At 39.3% G+C, this 12855-nt stretch overlaps 10 non-coding genes across 10 annotated transcripts; 5 read left to right on the top strand and 5 right to left on the bottom strand.

The window, feature by feature from the left end:
- Positions 1–1044: 1044 nt before the first annotated feature.
- Positions 1045–1116, top strand: TRNAQ-UUG (transfer RNA glutamine (anticodon UUG)). The gene has a single exon. It is a non-coding gene; the product is annotated as a tRNA-Gln (tRNA).
- Positions 1117–2016: 900 nt separating this feature from the next.
- On the bottom strand, positions 2017–2088 carry TRNAQ-CUG (transfer RNA glutamine (anticodon CUG)). The gene has a single exon. It is a non-coding gene; the product is annotated as a tRNA-Gln (tRNA).
- A 2374-nt stretch (positions 2089–4462) lies between these two features.
- TRNAQ-UUG (transfer RNA glutamine (anticodon UUG)) lies at positions 4463–4534 on the top strand. Its single transcript has one exon. It is a non-coding gene; the product is annotated as a tRNA-Gln (tRNA).
- Positions 4535–5415: 881 nt separating this feature from the next.
- TRNAQ-CUG (transfer RNA glutamine (anticodon CUG)) lies at positions 5416–5487 on the bottom strand. Its single transcript has one exon. It is a non-coding gene; the product is annotated as a tRNA-Gln (tRNA).
- A 259-nt stretch (positions 5488–5746) lies between these two features.
- Positions 5747–5818, top strand: TRNAQ-UUG (transfer RNA glutamine (anticodon UUG)). The gene has a single exon. It is a non-coding gene; the product is annotated as a tRNA-Gln (tRNA).
- Positions 5819–6731: 913 nt separating this feature from the next.
- Positions 6732–6803, bottom strand: TRNAQ-CUG (transfer RNA glutamine (anticodon CUG)). The gene has a single exon. It is a non-coding gene; the product is annotated as a tRNA-Gln (tRNA).
- A 2366-nt stretch (positions 6804–9169) lies between these two features.
- On the top strand, positions 9170–9241 carry TRNAQ-UUG (transfer RNA glutamine (anticodon UUG)). Its single transcript has one exon. It is a non-coding gene; the product is annotated as a tRNA-Gln (tRNA).
- An 881-nt stretch (positions 9242–10122) lies between these two features.
- TRNAQ-CUG (transfer RNA glutamine (anticodon CUG)) lies at positions 10123–10194 on the bottom strand. Its single transcript has one exon. It is a non-coding gene; the product is annotated as a tRNA-Gln (tRNA).
- Positions 10195–10453: 259 nt separating this feature from the next.
- Positions 10454–10525, top strand: TRNAQ-UUG (transfer RNA glutamine (anticodon UUG)). The gene has a single exon. It is a non-coding gene; the product is annotated as a tRNA-Gln (tRNA).
- Positions 10526–11438: 913 nt separating this feature from the next.
- On the bottom strand, positions 11439–11510 carry TRNAQ-CUG (transfer RNA glutamine (anticodon CUG)). Its single transcript has one exon. It is a non-coding gene; the product is annotated as a tRNA-Gln (tRNA).
- Between the last annotated feature and the right edge of the window lie 1345 nt (positions 11511–12855).

The following is a 12855-nucleotide window of genomic DNA, read 5'->3' on the forward strand; positions in this document are numbered from 1 at the left end:
GATACCAATACAGTGATGCAACTACATATCGTTAATGTACAATCCCTAAGGTCAATCAGAGTGGGCACCCAGATATCTCTCAGAAACATTTTCCACAGATGAATAATGTCCAACCTTAACTCTATGAAAAGAAAAATGTACACACTATGTGCAGTAGATTCTCTGCTCACTGGAACATGCAGAAACAACATTGATGTGAAAAGATTGGAAAAAGCCCTATTTTATTAACATTAAAAAATGTTATACAATTATTTTGGTGAATCATATTCACTTTCACAATCATTCCTATGTTTCAAGCAATTTGATGGTCTTATTAAATGTGTAAAAAATGTAATTCTTTGAGTTGACAAACTGTATGGAGAGCAAACTTTTTATAACTTACAAGAGTTATGAGTTCTAGAAAGTAGTGCATTTACTGATCAAGTGCCCTTGTTTAAATGTACTTACTTTATTTGGATCACACCTTTCTCGAAAGAAGAAATAAACTCTAAATTATCAGGAAACAATTCAACTGATTTTAGGGGCCTCCTGGGCTTTCAATGCAAATCGCTGAGATCAAAAGCCAGTTTAATAGCCATTATACCTTGGAGCTTTGGAGATATGAGAGTGGGCAGTTTCTTTGTGGCAAAAGAGAGTTATCCCCAGAAACTATTAATATTCTTTGGTCAAAGAAGACTGCCATCAAAGTGGGCTGTAAAGCAAAGCTATTGCTGTTATATCTATCTGCAAATGAAAGGCAACTCTAAAAGAGAAGCAGCCCCAAGGTCCCATTACACCATGGAACCCACATATTCAGTAGCATGATGCACTTCATTCTGGAAAAACAGAGCACATCAGAGAAAATATGTAAAATTCCTATATCATTAGACTCCAGAGGAAGAATTTGATCCAAATGAGACATGAAGCCAATACTTTGCGATTGCACAGCATCCAACAGCAACAGTGCTGCTTCGATATAATATCAGTAAACGGTTACTATAGGTCAGTAAAAATCTTGACTGTGCCCTATATTCTCATTGCCCTTATGAAGCTCTGCTCAACAAGGGTTCCATGGTGTAATGGTTAGCACTTTGGACTTTGAATCCAGCGATCCGAGTTCAAGTCTCGGTGGAACCTCTCTCTTGCTCTAACACACTTTGTCTCCTTGTTGTCTTAAATTATAGGCCAAAGATAGTAATATTCATAAGGTTAATGGTGTAGGGTATTCATTTTCGCTCTCACTCTCTGGCATAACTTTTCATAAAAATCCACTTTTGTGCCTTTATGCATTTTTTTTAAATGTATGAACAGTGAGGTCATTCTGAGTCGATGGGCAGATCTGCATCGGAAACATACATAAAAGATATGAAATTTTCAAACTTAACTCAATGTTAAGAAACATGCTCAATCTGTGACCCAATGGATTCTCTTTTTACTTGAAGATGCAGCAACAACATTAATAATACCATTTTGGGAAAAGCAGCTCTATTGTATCGCCATTCTCTTTCAAAATTGTTAAAGGGTTAATCCTATGAAAAGCGACCACATTCAGAATCAATGATATTAATCAAGCGTCTTAACAGTCTTTACATGTTTGTAAAATGAAGGTATCAGTTTGAGATGAAAAATAGAACGAAGAACACACTTTTCTTAATTCACAAAAGGCCTGAGGTGTATAAATACTGTTTGTACCGACCAAGGGCCCATTCGTGAATGTACTTACTTTAGTTGGATCATACCTTTCTTCAAAGAAGACATCCACAATAAACGATAAGGGAAAGGTTCGACTGATGGTAAACTCTTACAGAGATTTGAATGCAAATTATTGGATTCAACCTCCAGGGTGCTACCATTACACCATGAGTCTTTCACACCACAGAAAGTGGTGGGTTTCATTGTGGCTAAAGAGCGTCATCCATGGAAAATCTTTCTTTTTTCAAATGCACCCAGGGAATAATGCTATGAAAGTGGGCGACACAGCAGCGTCATTGCTATTAAAACAAGACACTGGGAGGAAAACAAACACAGTAATTCCCAAGGTCCCACCGAGATTTGAACTCGGATCGCTGGATTCAGAGTCCAGAGTGCTAACCATTACACCATGGAACCTACATACTTAGTGACATGATGAACGTCATTGCAGCAAAAAAAGAGCCTTTTAGAGAATGTATGCAATATTCTTTTATCTTATGCCTCCAGAGGAAGAATCCTATCCAAATGAGCTGTAAAGCAAAGAGTTTGCTATTGCGCAACAACCAACTAAACAGTTCCACATTTGCATAATATCCGTGGGCTAGGAATATGAGTTTGTTAAAATGATGCATGAGATCTCGATTCTCATTTCTGTTACAACTCTGTCAGGTTGCACCAGCAAGGGGCCCATGGTGTAATGGTTAGCAAAGAACATTACTGAAGGGCCCCTCGGCCAGCCAGAAAGCCAAAATGGAGAGAACGGGCATGAACTGGTTGTGAATGAGCTTCAAAATGCGTTCACAGGTAATTGAACTGGTGATCTCCTCAGTTTATACACCTGGAACTCCTGTCAATAGCAACAGTCGGCAGCTGGGTTGCCAGACATTTCGTCGAAAAAAATTTGTCGACAGGACAATTGGTCGAAACCATTTGGTCGAAAACCAAATGGTCGAATTGCTTTGTTTTTTATTTTCAAATTTTTTTTGGGGGGGGGGGGTTTGGGGGGGTCCCCCCAACCCCCTTTTTTTCTAAAAACCCCTTTTTTTCCCTAAACTACAACCTAAAAAATACATATATAAATAAATTAAAAAATCGACCATTTGGCTTTCGACCAAATTACGTCGACCAAATGTCTTTCGACGAAATGTCTTTCGACGAAATGTCCGGACAGCGGCAGCTGGTCTGTGTCAGTAATGGCAATTTGATTTTGCCATTTTCACAACTCCCTAATAAATGAACAAAATGTTCCATTTGTAGGCACAGTTACATGCTATGGTATGTATACCATGCTTAATAACCACCATAGGAGGCTCAGAGCACCATCCGCATTCTTACATACAAAACATGTAAGGAAATAATCAGATATTTTGCTCTGCAGGAGTCAGGCTTCTTTAAAGCCTGACAAAGTGGCAGAGTGCCATTGTAAACTGAGGCATGATGAAACCATGCCCAAGAACCCAGGCAGGTTAAACCCTTCCACTCATGCCCTGAATGGCCACGAACAGCCAGGTTCTATAGACAGGGCAGCTGGCATGGATTATGGACACTTTTAACATAGGGTGGTTTTTCAACCTTATCTCCTCTGGGAGCAAAGCGCTGGACAGGGTTTCCTGTACGTTTTTGAGGTTCGCAGGGATCTATGTGTGGATGTTTCTTGGTGTGAAAAGCATGACACCTTTTGGGGTGACACCAGGCTCTTCTGGGAGTTAATTTGCATAATCTCTACTTTCTATTTTATGTGACATGGGCTGCAGTTACATTGTTCTGTTAATAGAGGGCAACACACAGGTCATAGTTCCAAACAGGGGTGCACAGTCTGCTTGCTAGCTTACATTTACAGTTCTATTTGGGATTCACCGCCTTTTCATAAACTGAGTACTCTTCCGGAGTATTTCTAACTTATGTAGATGTTTTGGGGGTGTTACGTGCCTTTGTATGACTGCTGCAAACCACTTGATATTAGACATTGATTGGAAACGACATAAAAAATCCTGACACATATTGTAAGCGGACATAAAATGACCTATATTAGCTAATATAAGTAAACAGACATCACTCCCCCCTCCCCACAAAAAGGGATGTATGCGTACACAAAAAATAAAAATGAAAAACAAGCAACTACTGCAGTTAAAATCTAAAAATGTAAATTCAGTTACATGATCATGACTCGGAAGGGGAAGTTAAAAAGTAAAAAAACACACGGTAGGAGAGAGGTTAGCTTTACATGCCATGAGGGAGGAAGAGGTCTTCCAAGCACTGTTGTGTATGTTGGTCAACCCCTCTGAAACGCAAAAGGGATGTGCACATAGAAATCAAAGCAGAGTCATCCAGAGAGACTATTTAATTCTTTTTTTTTCAAATTCTCAAAAGGAAGCTGCTATCAAATTGAACTATTCATCACAGCCACTGCTAGGAAATCTATGTGCATAAAATGACAATACACCCAAAGGAAAACAAAATATAGCTATAACATGTCAGATTACTAAATTCAGAGTCCAGCCTACTAACCATTAGACCATGGAACCTAAATACTTCCGCAAATGCTGAACTTCATTATGCCAAAACAGAGGCAGTCAGAAACAATATTTAATATTGCTTAATCATATGCCTCAAGAGGAAGAATTTGATCTACATGCTCTATAAAGCACAGAGATTGCTATAGCACAACGTCAATCGACAACATCGCTGTGTTTGTATGATATCAGTCAATTGGGACTATGAATCTGTAAAAATTGTAAATGTGCTCTATATTGCCATTTCTGATTCATCGCTCTCAGGTGCATCTTGCAAGGGTTCCATGGTGTAATGGTTAGCACTTTGGACTTTGAATCCAGCGATCCGAGTTCAAGTCTCGGTGGGACCGTTATCTTGCTCTTACACTCCATTTTCTAATTTCTCAAATTACAATTCAACAGAGTTAATATTCAGAAGTTCAGTCGACTCTCTCTGCACGACATTACATTTAAATGCACTTTGGTGCCTGATACCAATACAGTGATGCAACTACATATCGTTAATGTACAATCCCTAAGGTCAATCAGAGTGGGCACCCAGATATCTCTCAGAAACATTTTCCACAGATGAATAATGTCCAACCTTAACTCTATGAAAAGAAAAATGTACACACTATGTGCAGTAGATTCTCTGCTCACTGGAACATGCAGAAACAACATTGATGTGAAAAGATTGGAAAAAGCCCTATTTTATTAACATTAAAAAATGTTATACAATTATTTTGGTGAATCATATTCACTTTCACAATCATTCCTATGTTTCAAGCAATTTGATGGTCTTATTAAATGTGTAAAAAATGTAATTCTTTGAGTTGACAAACCGTATGGAGAGCAAACTTTTTATAACTTACAAGAGTTATGAGTTCTAGAAAGTAGTGCATTTACTGATCAAGTGCCCTTGTTTAAATGTACTTACTTTATTTGGATCACACCTTTCTCGAAAGAAGAAATAAACTCTAAATTATCAGGAAACAATTCAACTGATTTTAGGGGCCTCCTGGGCTTTCAATGCAAATCGCTGAGATCAAAAGCCAGTTTAATAGCCATTATACCTTGGAGCTTTGGAGATATGAGAGTGGGCAGTTTCTTTGTGGCAAAAGAGAGTCATCCCCAGAAACTATTAATATTCTTTGGTCAAAGAAGACTGCCATCAAAGTGGGCTGTAAAGCAAAGCTATTGCTGTTATATATATCTGCAAATGAAAGGCAACTCTAAAAGAGAAGCAGCCCCAAGGTCCCACCGAGACTTGAACTCGGATCGCTGGATTCAGAGTCCAGAGTGCTAACCATTACACCATGGAACCCACATATTCAGTAGCATGATGCACTTCATTCTGGAAAAACAGAGCACATCAGAGAAAATATGTAATATTCCTATATCATTAGACTCCAGAGGAAGAATTTGATCCAAATGAGACCTGAAGCCAATACTTTGCGATTGCACAGCATCCAACAGCAACAGTGCTGCTTCGATATAATATCAGTAAACGGTTACTATAGGTCAGTAAAAATCTTGACTGTGCCCTATATTCTCATTGCCCTTATGAAGCTCTGCTCAACAAGGGTTCCATGGTGTAATGGTTAGCACTTTGGACTTTGAATCCAGCGATCCGAGTTCAAGTCTCGGTGGAACCTCTCTCTTGCTCTAACACACTTTGTCTCCTTGTTGTCTTAAATTATAGGCCAAAGATAGTAATATTCATAAGGTTAGTGGTGTAGGGTATTCATTTTCGCTCTCACTCTCTGGCATAACTTTTCATAAAAATCCACTTTTGTGCCTAGCACCTTAACCTTTATGCATTTTTTTTAAATGTATGAACAGTGAGGTCATTCTGAGTCGATGGGCAGATCTGCATCGGAAACATACATAAAAGATTTGAAATTTTCAAACTTAACTCAATGTTAAGAAACATGCTCAATCTGTGACCCAATGGATTCTCTTTTTACTTGAAGATGCAGCAACAACATTAATAATACCATTTTGGGAAAAGCAGCTCTATTGTATCGCCATTCTCTTTCAAAATTGTTAAAGGGTTAATCCTATGAAAAGCGACCACATTCAGAATCAATGATATTAATCAAGCGTCTTAACAGTCTTTACATGTTTGTAAAATGAAGGTATCAGTTTGAGATGAAAAATAGAACGAAGAACACACTTTTCTTAATTCACAAAAGGCCTGAGGTGTATAAATACTGTTTGTACCGACCAAGGGCCCATTCGTGAATGTACTTACTTTAGTTGGATCATACCTTTCTTCAAAGAAGACATCCACAATAAACGATAAGGGAAAGGTTCGACTGATGGTAAACTCTTACAGAGATTTGAATGCAAATTATTGGATTCAACCTCCAGGGTGCTACCATTACACCATGGGTCTTTCACACCACATAAAGTGGTGGGTTTCATTGTGGCTAAAGAGCGTCATCCATGGAAAATCTTTCTTTTTTCAAATGCACCCAGGGAATAATGCTATGAAAGTGGGCGACACAGGAGCGTCATTGCTATTAAAACAAGACACTGGGAGGAAAACAAACACAGTAATTCCCAAGGTCCCACCGAGATTTGAACTCGGATCGCTGGATTCAGAGTCCAGAGTGCTAACCATTACACCATGGAACCTACATACTTAGTGACATGATGAACGGCATTGCAGCAAAAAAAGAGCCTTTTAGAGAATGTATGCAATATTCTTTTATCTTATGCCTCCAGAGGAAGAATCCTATCCAAATGAGCTGTAAAGCAAAGAGTTTGCTATTGCGCAACAACCAACTAAACAGTTCCACATTTGCATAATATCCGTGGGCTAGGAATATGAGTTTGTTAAAATGATGCATGAGATCTCGATTCTCATTTCTGTTACAACTCTGTCAGGTTGCACCAGCAAGGGGCCCATGGTGTAATGGTTAGCAAACAACATTACTGAAGGGCCCCTCGGCCAGCCAGAAAGCCAAAATGGAGAGAACGGGCATGAACTGGTTGTGAATGAGCTTCAAAATGCGTTCACAGGTAATTGAACTGGTGATCTCCTCAGTTTATACACCTGGAACTCCTGTCAATAGCAACAGTCGGCAGCTGGGTTGCCAGACATTTCGTCGAAAAAAATTTGTCGACAGGACAATTGGTCGAAACCATTTGGTCGAAAACCAAATGGTCGAATTGCTTTGTTTTTTATTTTCACATTTTTTTTTGGGAGGGGGTTTGGGGGGGGTCCCCCCAACCCCCTTTTTTTCTAAAAACCCCTTTTTTTCCCTAAACTACAACCTAAAAAATATATATATAAATAAATAAAAAAATCGACCATTTGGCTTTCGACCAAATTACGTCGACCAAATGTCTTTCGACGAAATGTCCGGACAGCGGCAGCTGGTCTGTGTCAGTAATGGCAATTTGATTTTGCCATTTTCACAACTCCCTAATAAATGAACAAAATGTTCCATTTGTAGGCACAGTTACATGCTATGGTATGTATACCATGCTTAATAACCACCATAGGAGGCTCAGAGCACCATCCGCATTCTTACGTACAAAACATGTAAGGAAATAATCAGATCTTTTGCTCTGCAGGAGTCAGGCTTCTTTAAAGCCTGACAAAGTGGCAGAGTGCCATTGTAAACTGAGGCATGATGAAACCATGCCCAAGAACCCAGGCAGGTTAAACCCTTCCACTCATGCCCCTAGGCCCCGATTGGCCACGAACGGCCAGGTTCTATAGACAGGGCAGCTGGCATGGATTATGGACACTTTTAACATAGGGTGGTTTTTCAACCTTATCTCCTCTGGGAGCAAAGCGCTGGACAGGGTTTCCTGTACGTTTTTGAGGTTCGCAGGGATCTATGTGTGGATGTTTCTTGGTGTGAAAAGCATGACACCTTTTGGGGTGACACCAGGCTCTTCTGGGAGTTAATTTGCATAATCTCTACTTTCTATTTTATGTGACATGGGCTGCAGTTACATTGTTCTGTTAATAGAGGGCAACACACAGGTCATAGTTCCAAACAGGGGTGCACAGTCTGCTTGCTAGCTTACATTTACAGTTCTATTTGGGATTCACCGCCTTTTCATAAACTGAGTACTCTTCCGGAGTATTTCGAACTTATGTAGGTGTTTTGGGGGTGTTACGTGCCTTTGTATGACTGCTGCAAACCACTTGATATTAGACATTGATTGGAAACGAAATAAAAAATCCTGACACATATTGTAAGCGGACATAAAATGACCTATATTAGCTAATATAAGTAAACAGACATCACTCCCCCCTCCCCACAAAAAGGGATGTATGCGTACACAAAAAATAAAAATGAAAAACAAGCAACTACTGCAGTTAAAATCTAAAAATGTAAATTCAGTTACATGATCATGACTCGGAAGGGGAAGTTAAAAAGTAAAAAAACACACGGTAGGAGAGAGGTTAGCTTTACATGCCATGAGGGAGGAAGAGGTCTTCCAAGCACTGTTGTGTATGTTGGTCAATCCCTCTGAAACGCAAAAGGGATGTGCACATAGAAATCAAAGCAGAGTCATCCAGAGAGACTATTTAATTCTTTTTTTTTCAAATTCTCAAAAGGAAGCTGCTATCAAATTGAACTATTCATCACAGCCACTGCTAGGAAATCTATGTGCATAAAATGACAATACACCCAAAGGAAAACAAAATATAGCTATAACATGTCAGATTACTAAATTCAGAGTCCAGCCTACTAACCATTAGACCATGGAACCTAAATACTTCCGCAAATGCTGAACTTCATTATGCCAAAACAGAGGCAGTCAGAAACAATATTTAATATTGCTTAATCATATGCCTCAAGAGGAAGAATTTGATCTACATGCTCTATAAAGCACAGAGATTGCTATAGCACAACGTCAATCGACAACATCGCTGTGTTTGTATGATATCAGTCAATTGGGACTATGAATCTGTAAAAATTGTAAATGTGCTCTATATTGCCATTTCTGATTCATCGCTCTCAGGTGCATCTTGCAAGGGTTCCATGGTGTAATGGTTAGCACTTTGGACTTTGAATCCAACGATCCGAGTTCAAGTCTCGGTGGGACCGTTATCTTGCTCTTACACTCCATTTTCTAATTTCTCAAATTACAATTCAACAGAGTTAATATTCAGAAGTTCAGTCGACTCTCTCTGCACGACATTACATTTAAATGCACTTTGGTGCCTGATACCAATACAGTGATGCAACTACATATCGTTAATGTACAATCCCTAAGGTCAATCAGAGTGGGCACCCAGATATCTCTCAGAAACATTTTCCACAGATGAATAATGTCCAACCTTAACTCTATGAAAAGAAAAATGTACACACTATGTGCAGTAGATTCTCTGCTCACTGGAACATGCAGAAACAACATTGATGTGAAAAGATTGGAAAAAGCCCTATTTTATTAACATTAAAAAATGTTATACAATTATTTTGGTGAATCATATTCACTTTCACAATCATTCCTATGTTTCAAGCAATTTGATGGTCTTATTAAATGTGTAAAAAATGTAATTCTTTGAGTTGACAAACTGTATGGAGAGCAAACTTTTTATAACTTACAAGAGTTATGAGTTCTAGAAAGTAGTGCATTTACTGATCAAGTGCCCTTGTTTAAATGTACTTACTTTATTTGGATCACACCTTTCTCGAAAGAAGAAATAAACTCTAAATTATCAGGAAACAATTCAACTGATTTTAGGGGCCTCCTGGGCTTTCAATGCAAATCGCTGAGATCAAAAGCCAGTTTAATAGCCATTATACCTTGGAGCTTTGGAGATATGAGAGTGGGCAGTTTCTTTGTGGCAAAAGAGAGTCATCCCCAGAAACTATTAATATTCTTTGGTCAAAGAAGACTGCCATCAAAGTGGGCTGTAAAGCAAAGCTATTGCTGTTATATATATCTGCAAATGAAAGGCAACTCTAAAAGAGAAGCAGCCCCAAGGTCCCACCGAGACTTGAACTCGGATCGCTGGATTCAGAGTCCAGAGTGCTAACCATTACACCATGGAACCCACATATTCAGAAGCATGATGACCTTCATTCTGGAAAAACAGAGCACATCAGAGAAAATATGTAATATTCCTATATCATTAGACTCCAGAGGAAGAATTTGATCCAAATGAGACCTGAAGCCAATACTTTGCGATTGCACAGCATCCAACAGCAACAGTGCTGCTTCGATATAATATCAGTAAACGGTTACTATAGGTCAGTAAAAATCTTGACTGTGCCCTATATTCTCATTGCCCTTATGAAGCTCTGCTCAACAAGGGTTCCATGGTGTAATGGTTAGCACTTTGGACTTTGAATCCAGCGATCCGAGTTCAAGTCTCGGTGGAACCTCTCTCTTGCTCTAACACACTTTGTCTCCTTGTTCTCTTAAATTATAGGCCAAAGATAGTAATATTCATAAGGTTAGTGGTGTAGGGTATTCATTTTCGCTCTCACTCTCTGGCATAACTTTTCATAAAAATCCACTTTTGTGCCTAGCACCTTAACCTTTATGCATTTTTTTTAAATGTATGAACAGTGAGGTCATTCTGAGTCGATGGGCAGATCTGCATCGGAAACATACATAAAAGATTTGAAATTTTCAAACTTAACTCAATGTCAAGAAACATGCTCAATCTGTGACCCAATGGATTCTCTTTTTACTTGAAGATGCAGCAACAACATTAATAATACCATTTTGGGAAAAGCAGCTCTATTGTATCGCCATTCTCTTTCAAAATTGTTAAAGGGTTAATCCTATGAAAAGCGACCACATTCAGAATCAATGATATTAATCAAGCGTCTTAACAGTCTTTACATGTTTGTAAAATGAAGGTATCAGTTTGAGATGAAAAATAGAACGAAGAACACACTTTTCTTAATTCACAAAAGGCCTGAGGTGTATAAATACTGTTTGTACCGACCAAGGGCCCATTCGTGAATGTACTTACTTTAGTTGGATCATACCTTTCTTCAAAGAAGACATCCACAATAAACGATAAGGGAAAGGTTCGACTGATGGTAAACTCTTACAGAGATTTGAATGCAAATTATTGGATTCAACCTCCAGGGTGCTACCATTACACCATGGGTCTTTCACACCACATAAAGTGGTGGGTTTCATTGTGGCTAAAGAGCGTCATCCATGGAAAATCTTTCTTTTTTCAAATGCACCCAGGGAATAATGCTATGAAAGTGGGCGACACAGCAGCGTCATTGCTATTAAAACAAGACACTGAGAGGAAAACAAACACAGTAATTCCCAAGGTCCCACCGAGATTTGAACTCGGATCGCTGGATTCAGAGTCCAGAGTGCTAACCATTACACCATGGAACCTACATACTTAGTGACATGATGAACGTCATTGCAGCAAAAAAAGAGCCTTTTAGAGAATGTATGCAATATTCTTTTATCTTATGCCTCCAGAGGAAGAATCCTATCCAAATGAGCTGTAAAGCAAAGAGTTTGCTATTGCGCAACAACCAACTAAACAGTTCCACATTTGCATAATATCCGTGGGCTAGGAATATGAGTTTGTTAAAATGATGCATGAGATCTCGATTCTCATTTCTGTTACAACTCTGTCAGGTTGCACCAGCAAGGGGCCCATGGTGTAATGGTTAGCAAAGAACATTACTGAAGGGCCCCTCGGCCAGCCAGAAAGCCAAAATGGAGAGAACGGGCATGAACTGGTTGTGAATGAGCTTCAAAATGCGTTCACAGGTAATTGAACTGGTGATCTCCTCAGTTTATACACCTGGAACTCCTGTCAATAGCAACAGTCGGCAGCTGGGTTGCCAGACATTTCGTCGAAAAAAATTTGTCGACAGGACAATTGGTCGAAACCATTTGGTCGAAAACCAAATGGTCGAATTGCTTTGTTTTTTATTTTCACATTTTTTTTGGGGGGGGGTTTGGGGGGGTCCCCCCAACCCCCTTTTTTTCTAAAAACCCCTTTTTTTCCCTAAACTACAACCTAAAAAATATATATATAAATAAATAAAAAAATCAACCATTTGGCTTTCGACCAAATTACGTCGACCAAATGTCTTTCGACGAAATGTCTTTCGACGAAATGTCCGGACAGCGGCAGCTGGTCTGTGTCAGTAATGGCAATTTGATTTTGCCATTTTCACAACTCCCTAATAAATGAACAAAATGTTCCATTTGTAGGCACAGTTACATGCTATGGTATGTATACCATGCTTAATAACCACCATAGGAGGCTCAGAGCACCATCCGCATTCTTACGTACAAAACATGTAAGGAAATAATCAGATCTTTTGCTCTGCAGGAGTCAGGCTTCTTTAAAGCCTGACAAAGTGGCAGAGTGCCATTGTAAACTGAGGCATGATGAAACCATGCCCAAGAACCCAGGCAGGTTAAACCCTTCCACTCATGCCCCTAGGCCCCGAACGGCCAGGTTCTATAGACAGGGCAGCTGGCATGGATTATGGACACTTTTAACATAGGGTGGTTTTTCAACCTTATCTCCTCTGGGAGCAAAGCGCTGGACAGGGTTTCCTGTACGTTTTTGAGGTTCGCAGGGATCTATGTGTGGATGTTTCTTGGTGTGAAAAGCATGACACCTTTTGGGGTGACACCAGGCTCTTCTGGGAGTTAATTTGCATAATCTCTACTTTCTATTTTATGTGACATGGGCTGCAGTTACATTGTTCTG

The sequence above is a fragment of the Ambystoma mexicanum genome, chromosome 5p, assembly GCF_040938575.1.
Source record: "Ambystoma mexicanum isolate Mex_15411 chromosome 5p, UKY_AmexF1_1, whole genome shotgun sequence".
NCBI classification, from domain to species: Eukaryota; Metazoa; Chordata; class Amphibia; order Caudata; family Ambystomatidae; genus Ambystoma; species Ambystoma mexicanum.